The sequence below is a fragment of the Balaenoptera musculus genome, chromosome 7 (assembly GCF_009873245.2).
Source record: "Balaenoptera musculus isolate JJ_BM4_2016_0621 chromosome 7, mBalMus1.pri.v3, whole genome shotgun sequence".
Classification (NCBI taxonomy): domain Eukaryota; kingdom Metazoa; phylum Chordata; class Mammalia; order Artiodactyla; family Balaenopteridae; genus Balaenoptera; species Balaenoptera musculus.
In genome coordinates, this window is record NC_045791.1 from 50100901 (window position 1) to 50109437 (window position 8537).

The following is an 8537-nucleotide window of genomic DNA, read 5'->3' on the forward strand; positions in this document are numbered from 1 at the left end:
GATCATAATATACTCCTTTAGGATAATTTTCAGGAATGTCTATAATTCAAAGCATTTCCTTCTACAACAATAACAATAGCTATAGTTTATGGATACATTGCACTAAGAATTTTAGATACATTCTCTTGACTGATCTTCACCTACAACCTGCTGAGGTAGATCACATTATGTGCATTTTTATAGTTGGAGAAATTGAAGGTCATGATGGTTAAATAACAAACCGAACCCTAATCTTGGTTTATCTGCAGCAGAGCCAGGATTCAAACATGCTCTAACTCCAAAGGCTAAAACTTAAACTCAGCACTATATTCCTCTATCGCTTGACAAAGCATATTCGCTATTATTACATTAAAACTTTTAAACAAAATTTTATTAATTAAATTAAATTTCAATTTAATTTTAATTAAAAATGCCTACTGAGGTACTATGCAGTTTGAGACCATTTCAAGCCAGAAGGTAAGGCTGTAGATAGCCAGGAGACAATCACTAAGAGTGGAGTGTTCCTTCTTCAAGCATCAATTTTTGGTAATTTTGAGTTAAGAGACAAATAATCCATATGTGCCTCTATTCCTTCATCCAAATATTATAAATATTAGTTCCAAAACTACCTTTATGCACCCGCAACAATACTCTGTGAACCATGGCTGTTGTTAATCTGTGTTTTAAAAATGCTAAAGTAACCGTTAACTTGAATAATCAATATAAATAATTTATTAGTTTGGTCTCCAAATCAAGTAAAAGCTATATGACAGTATTTCACAGCTCAATGAAGCAGATAGTTCAGTCAAGTAGTGAATAGTCTTCAAATCAGTTGTTCCTTAAATACAAAGAAGAGTGGTGTATATATAAGCAATTCAAGAGACTAGAAAAGGCCAGGTAATGTTACAGAATTTTGACACATATTTCAATAGATAATCCAATAATTTTTTCATTTTCATGAGTTTAACTCTTTAAAATTCCATTAAAACATAAATTTTTGAAAAAAGAGAAAAAAAAAATCACAGTGTTTTGGTGTTATTTTCAAGTCATTTAATGCACACATTATTTGAATATTGAGCATTATAGCTGGCTTACTACTTTGTGTTCCCGTGACTGGGCTGTCAAAGGAAGCCGATCACTGCCTTAACCAGCTGTGTGCATAAAGAAAGGCCATTATTTTTTCCTTTCTCATGAAAATGCATGGCCCATTTTGTATTTCCCACAGATACTGCATGGATTTAATTCAGCAAATGAGGTACTCGCTATACTAAAAGAAAGAGCTTATGGAGGTAATATCATGTCAAGAAAATATTATTTTATTGGGACAAACATTTTTTTCAAAGATAGCAAGAATGTTTATTGTGAGGTGGAAAACAGTAGCACAGTAGAAGCCCAAAGAGTTCATATATCTATTGACAGAGGTTTGTTCTTTCAAATAAGCAATTAATCATGGGAATAGAGGCTGATGAAAAATTTAGATTATGAAAGAGCTTCATTAAAATTTTTTTTCCTTTTGAATACATAAGTAGATGTGCAAGTTATAAAAATTGAAAGTAGGAAGGATATAAAGTGAAAACTGTATCTCCCTCCTGCCTTTATCTTTCACCCATGTAGTTCTCTTTGCTAGAAGCAACTACTATTACCTTGTTCTTGCATCCTTCAAGAGATATCCCATGCATATGCAACCATATTTATATGTTGTTTTCTATACTAATAATAACATAATACTGATCCATAGTCCCATTTTTTTACTTTAACAAATGTCTTGGAAAAGGTGTCATGGAGTCCTAATTTTTTTTTTTTTTAACCTAGCTCTATGCTGCCCATGTTTCTTTTTTTTTTTTTTCTTTTTTTAATTTTTATTTATTTATTTATGGCTGTGTTGGGTCTTCATTTCTGTGCGAGGGCTTTCTCTAGTTGTGGCAAGCGGGGGCCACTCTTCATCGCGGTGCGCGGGCCTCTCACTATCGCGGCCTCTCTTATTGCGGAGCACAGGCTCCAGACGCGCAGGCTCAGTAATTATGGCTCACGGGCCCAGCCGCTCCGCGGCCTGTGGGATCTTCCCAGACCAGGGTTCGAACCCGTGTCCTCTGCATTGGCAGGCGGATTCTCAACCACTGTGCCACCAGGGAAGCCCCATGTTTCTTTTTATATTGGGGTAAAATTTGCACTTAGTAAGATGCTAAGATTCATTTTCATACATTTGGAGAATTGAATACAAGGGTGTAACCATCTCTCAAAGCAAGATTTAGAATATTTCATAATTCTTCTTAAGAGCTAATTAATATTCCACTGCATGGATGTGCCATGACTGATTTAACCAAACCTCTATTTTTGCACTCTTTTGCTGTTATAAATAAGCTTGCAGTGAATAACATGTATATGTATGATATTGCATGTGTCTAAGTACACCTATGGGATATTTCCTAGAATTAGGATTGCTACATCAAAGGGTATGTGCATTTTTAACTCGGAAGGATATTGACAAATTACATAGCATAGGGGTTGTACACTCTGGCTGACAATTTATGAAGGTTTTTTTTGCAGTATACTGTGGTTATTAAACTTCTTGATCTTTGCCCACTGGTAGGTGGATAAAGTGTGATTGTAGCTTTAATTTTGTTTCTCTCATTCGGAGGATGCTGAGCATCTTTTCGTGTGTTTAAGAAGCATTAAACAGCTTCATTCCAAAAGAAAATCTGAGCCAAAGCAAAGGTGCTGTGAAGACTGCCATGTATTTGGAGTGATGAACAGAAACACAGAAGACTTGACATTTATTCTAACCTTTCAAGAGAAGTTGGACAAAGTAATGTGTTTCTGAGGACAGTAGAAACTTAAGGAAACTTGATATTTCAAGTATGACCTGAAAAGAAGATGCCAATATCTTGAATGGAAAAGTCCAAGAAACCAAAGATCTAAGAAAGTATGCCTGCCTGAATCACAAATGAAGACAATGTTAATTTGTTTCATCAACATAAATGGTATTGTCCATGCTAATTAATCTACAAGGTCCAACAGTCAGGCAAGCTTATTATGCAGAAATTCTAAAACATCTGTGGTATTGTATACTGCACAAATCACTGCTTGATCATCCATTTTATTTACTACATTTTGCTCTGTACAACCTTTGACTAGTCTTTAAAATCAGTGCCATCCTAAAAGGAAAAAAGCAACCCAAAAAGGAAAGAAAACTTGCCATTGAGAATATTCAAAAGACAGTGACTTCAGTTCTAATGGCAATTCCAACAGAAAAGATTCAAAATACTTGGGGCAATACTTGAAATCACTACATAGTTCCCAATGTGACTTATTTGGGGGAAACAATACTCTCTTAGATTTAGAAGTTCTTATTTTAAGTTGGTTCCATTGCTGGATAATTATATTATTTATGCCATGTTAATCTAACAATCAGGCATACTTAAAATCCTTCAACTACCCTTTCTCTCTCCAATAAAGTACTTCATGGAACAACAGAACTATAGAAAACAAAAACATTATTGTTTAATTTATTAGACTCCCACTTATTTGCTGCAAAGTATTATTAAAGTTATGTCTCTTACCTGGGCCTCAGTTTTCTTTTCTGTTAAACTCAGATAGCAAATTGTAGTGCCTAATTAACTAATAAAGTCTCTGTCATATAGTAGTCTCTCAGAAAATTCTGGTTCTCTTCCCCACATGTGTATCTGATTAGGACTTTGTCGATGGACCCAAAAGTAGCAATTAAAAATGAAACTCTTGAGATTTCAAAGGACTAAGTATGAAAGATTTAGGTTTCAAATTAGGAAGAATTTTCTTTTACTGACACCTGTGATTAAAAAAAAAAAACCTTCAGTGGAACACTTAAGGAAAAAATGTACAAAAATATATTGTCTGAGTTCATTTGCGAACAATAGAATCCACTCTAGCTAGTTTACAGGATATTAAAAGACTTTCAGATTTCGGAGGAGGGACAAAGGGACTGAGTCTGGATTGAACTTTCAGGAAAGATTGCCACAGCTACATTTCACTGTTGAGGCACTATACTGGGTTGAATACTATCCCCCCAAAATTCATGTTTACCTGAAACCTGTAAATGTGACCTTATTTGGAAATAGGATCTTGCAGATGTAATCAAGTTAAGATGAGGTTGTACTCGATTAAGGTGGGCCTTAATCCAATGTCTAGTGTCCTTAAAAGGACACTGACAGAAGAGACACTGACACATGAGAAAAGGACATTTGAAGCTGGAGGCAGAGATTGGAGTGATGCCTCTATAAACCAAGGAATGCCAAGGATTGCCAGAAACCCCCAGAAACTAGAAAAGGCAGGGAAGGATTGCCCCTAGAGCCTTCAGAGAGAGCATGGCTCTACTGATAACCAGATTTTGGACTTCTAGCCTGCAGAATTGTGAAAGAATTCATTTATGTTGTCTTAAGCTTCCCCAGTTTGTGGAACTTTGTTAGGGCAGCCCTGGCAAAGTAACATAGGCACCAAGGGAACTGCTGAATCTTCCATAATCAGGGATCCTCCGGTTCCAGAACCACACTTCTACCTTAATAGTTAATAAGACTTTAAGATCAGGAAACTACTACAATCAGGAAACCAACAGGATCAGGCAACCTGCCATGGTCAAGGAATGTCACTACCGCTAGTTCCAGAATTGTGGCACACCTGCTACAAACAGTCCACACCTTATCTTAAGGCATAACGCAGGGTTCTTTGAACAATAGGACTTTAGTTGATACTCCCACAGAAAAAGCAAACACTTCCATCATAATTTTTTCCAGCAGTGGAGGAAGAAAATGCAGCAGAAGCACAGCCTATGCCTCACAGTGGCAAATGCATCTCATTGGTCAATCCTAAATCACATCCAGAACCCTAGCTGTAAGGGAGTCTAGGAAGTATAGTTATTCGTTTTCCAGACTCCACAGTACAGGAAGATAAAAGAGATGTTAAGCACCAATTCACCGTATTTACTACAGATAGTTCATGCAATTATTCCTTTAATTCAGAAATTACCAGCATTAGATGTATTAAATCACTTAATTTCCTGGACCTCAGTTATCTTATCTGTATAAAACTAAGATTGAAGGTGATCTCCAAGTATACCCTTGATTTTAAAATTCTAAATTTTTAAGCCATATATAAATCTGTACATAAAAACATACTTTCCACATGTTTATTTACATAGTTTTCTAGACTTTCTTGAGAAAAGATACTGGATAGAAATTCTACAGCACCTACATGCTAACATGTAAACTTTTTGTAAACTTTATGTAAACTTTTTTCTTTTTTTTAGTTTTCTTTTTTAAAAATTTTTATTGGAATATAGGTGAGTTACAATGTCGTGTATGTAAACGTTTAATTGTCTTCAAAGAGGTGCAGAGAGTAGATTTACTCTTTGGAGGGGGAGAATTTGTATAGGAATGTGTGTGTGTGTGTGCCCACGTGTATGAATTGTGCATGTAAACACAAGTCAATTAAAATTTCTCGTGAATAAAATTTCTCATGACTAGGTAAAAGCAAACTGGCAGAAATTCAATACATATGGTAAATATAGACAATGAAGTAGACTCTGCTTCACGTTTTTGTCTGGTTTTGAATTCTTATATTTGCTTCCCACATTTCTTTTTTCTAAAATGAATCAGGCTCATTAAATTTAGCATGACTAAGGTTTTCCAGATATAAAAAAGAATAGCAAGTTGTGAATGGGCTTTACCATGTTGAATAACTACTATAAAAGTAGAATTTTATTAACTTTTTGTAAGTAATTACATATGAATTGGTTGATTACTTATAATTTTATCACTAAACATCTTTTATTTTATTTATTTATTATTTTTTATTTTGGCTGTGTTGGGTCTTCATTGTAGCACAAGGGCTTCTCTCTAGTTGTGGTGTGTGGGTTTTCTCTCTCTAGTTGTGGTGCATGGGCTCAGTAGCTGCGGTGTACAGGCTTAGTTGCCCCATGTCATGTGGGATCTTAGTTCCCCAACCAGGGATCGAACCCACGTCCCCTGCAATGGAAGGTGGTTTTTTTACCACTTGACCACCAGGAAAGTCCCCATTAAAAATCTTTACATATTATTCATACCCTTAACAGTCAGTATATTATCTTTTTATAACATAAGGGCTAGTGTTCACTATAATAGATTTGCAAAAATGGCCACAAATTATTCCCCCCCTGTTATCTAAACTGCTACATGATGTGACTTTTCAGCTCACTTTATTAACAGGTGGAGTCTCTTTTTTACCTCTAGTATCAAAGCTGGTCTTGTAACTTGCTTTGGCCAATGGAATGCTATAGAAACAATGTGTACCAATTTCACCAGGGCCTCAAGAGCCCTTGCACACTTCTACTAGCTCTGTTGGATACTTGCTGAGTGACTTTGTGAACAAACTTAGGCTAGCCTACTAGAGGATGAGAAACAACATGGAAGACTGCCAAGACACCCGAGTCAATAGCCAGCCACCTCTAGTCAATCTGGGGTGATCACAGTCATATGAGTTATCTCAGCTGAGGCCAGAAGAGCCACCCTGCTAAGCCCAGCCCACATTGCCGATCCACAGAATCATGAACTAAATAAATGGTTATTGTTTAAAAAACTAAGTTTTGGGGTGTTTGTTATGCAGCAAAGTTAAATACTGTTCTCAGTTAACCTTGTTTAAATTTTCTGAGTGCCTCAAATATCTGGATTACTTCCTTCCAAGAATAGCATGTACTGGGGAAGTTTCCAAAATGGCAGAGTAGAAAGACCCTGAGCTCACCTCCTCTCACAGGCATACCAAAATTACCTCTATTTACAGAAAAACTATTGATGAAAAAGACCATAACCTACCAGAAAAGGTCTTCTACAATTAAATATATAAAGAAGGAACCACAACAAGACAGGTAGGAGGGGTGTACTCATGGTATAGTACAGACCCACACCCCAAGATGGGAAACCCACAGAGGAGAATAATTACAATTGCAGAGTTTCTTCCCTAGGAGTGAGGGGTTTGAACCCCACATCGGGCTCCCAGCCCAGTGATCCTGTGCCAGGAAGACTAGCTCTCAGAATGTATGGATTTGAAGGCCAGCAGGACTTACTTTTGGGAGACCCAGAGAGCTGGGAGAAATAGAAACTCCACTCTTAAAGAGTGCACACAAAATCTCACACACTCTGGGATCTAAGACAGAAGCAGTAATTTAAAAGGAGCCTGGGTCAAGCCCACCTGCTGATCTTGGAGAGTCTCCTGGAGAGGCAGAAGGCAACTGGAGCTCACACTGGAGACACAGATACTGGTGCCAGGCATTTTGGGGAGCTCATTCTACCATGTGGACACTGGTGCTGGCAAAATCTGAGTTCAGCATCCCAAATCAGCTTTACAGGAAATGTTAAAGTGACTTCCCTAAGCAAAAAAAGAAAAGGCCACAACTATAAACATGAAAATTAAGGTAGGAAAGAGCTCATTGGTAAAGGCAAATATACAGTAAAAGTAGGAAATCAACCATATCCAAAGATAGTAGGAATGTTAAAAGACAAAAGTAGTAAAATCATCTATATACATAATAAGCAGTTAAGGGATACACAACACAAATAGATTTTAAATATGATGTCAAAAACAGTAACCATGAGGGAAGGGGAGTAAAAATGCAAAGTTGTTAAAATACATTTGAAATTAAGAGATCTGCAACTTAAAATCATGCACACACACACACACACACACACACACACACACATATGGCTATGTATAAACCTCATGGTAAACCACAAACCAAAAATCTATACACACACAAAAAAGGCAAAGGACTCAAAACTCCAAACATAAAACCAGATAATCATCAATTCACAAGGAAAGAGAACAAAAGAAAATGAAAGGAACAAAAAAGAACTACAAAAACGACCCAAAAACAATTAACAAAGTGACAATAAGTACATACCTATCAATAATTACTTTAAATGTCAATGAACTAAATGCTCCAATCAAAAGACTTAGAGTGGCTAAATGGATACAAAAAAAAGACTCATAAATATGCTGCCTACAAGTGATTCACATCAGATCTAAAGTCACACACAGACTGAAAGTGAGGGGATGGAAAAAAGAATTCCATGCAAATGGAACTCAAAAAAAGCCAGGGTAACAATACTTATATCAGAAAAAATTGACTTTAAATTAAAGACTGCTACAAGAGACAAAGACGAACATTACATGATGATCAAGGGATCAGTCCAAGAAGAAGGTATAACAATTGTAAATATATAGGCACCCAACATTGGACCATCTAAATACATAAAGCAAATATTAACAGACATAAAGAGAGAAATTGACAGTGACACAATAATAGTAAGGGACTTCAACACCCCACTTAATCAATGGACAGATCACCCATACAGAAAATCAATAAGGAAACATTGGCCTTAAATCACACACTAGACATGATGGATTTAATAGGTATGAAGATTCCATCCAAAAGCAGCAGAATACACATTCTTTTCAAGTGCACATGGAACATTCTTCAGGATAGATAACTTTCTAGGCCACAAAACAAGCCTCGGTGAATTTAAGAGAACTGAAATCATATCAAGCATCTTTTC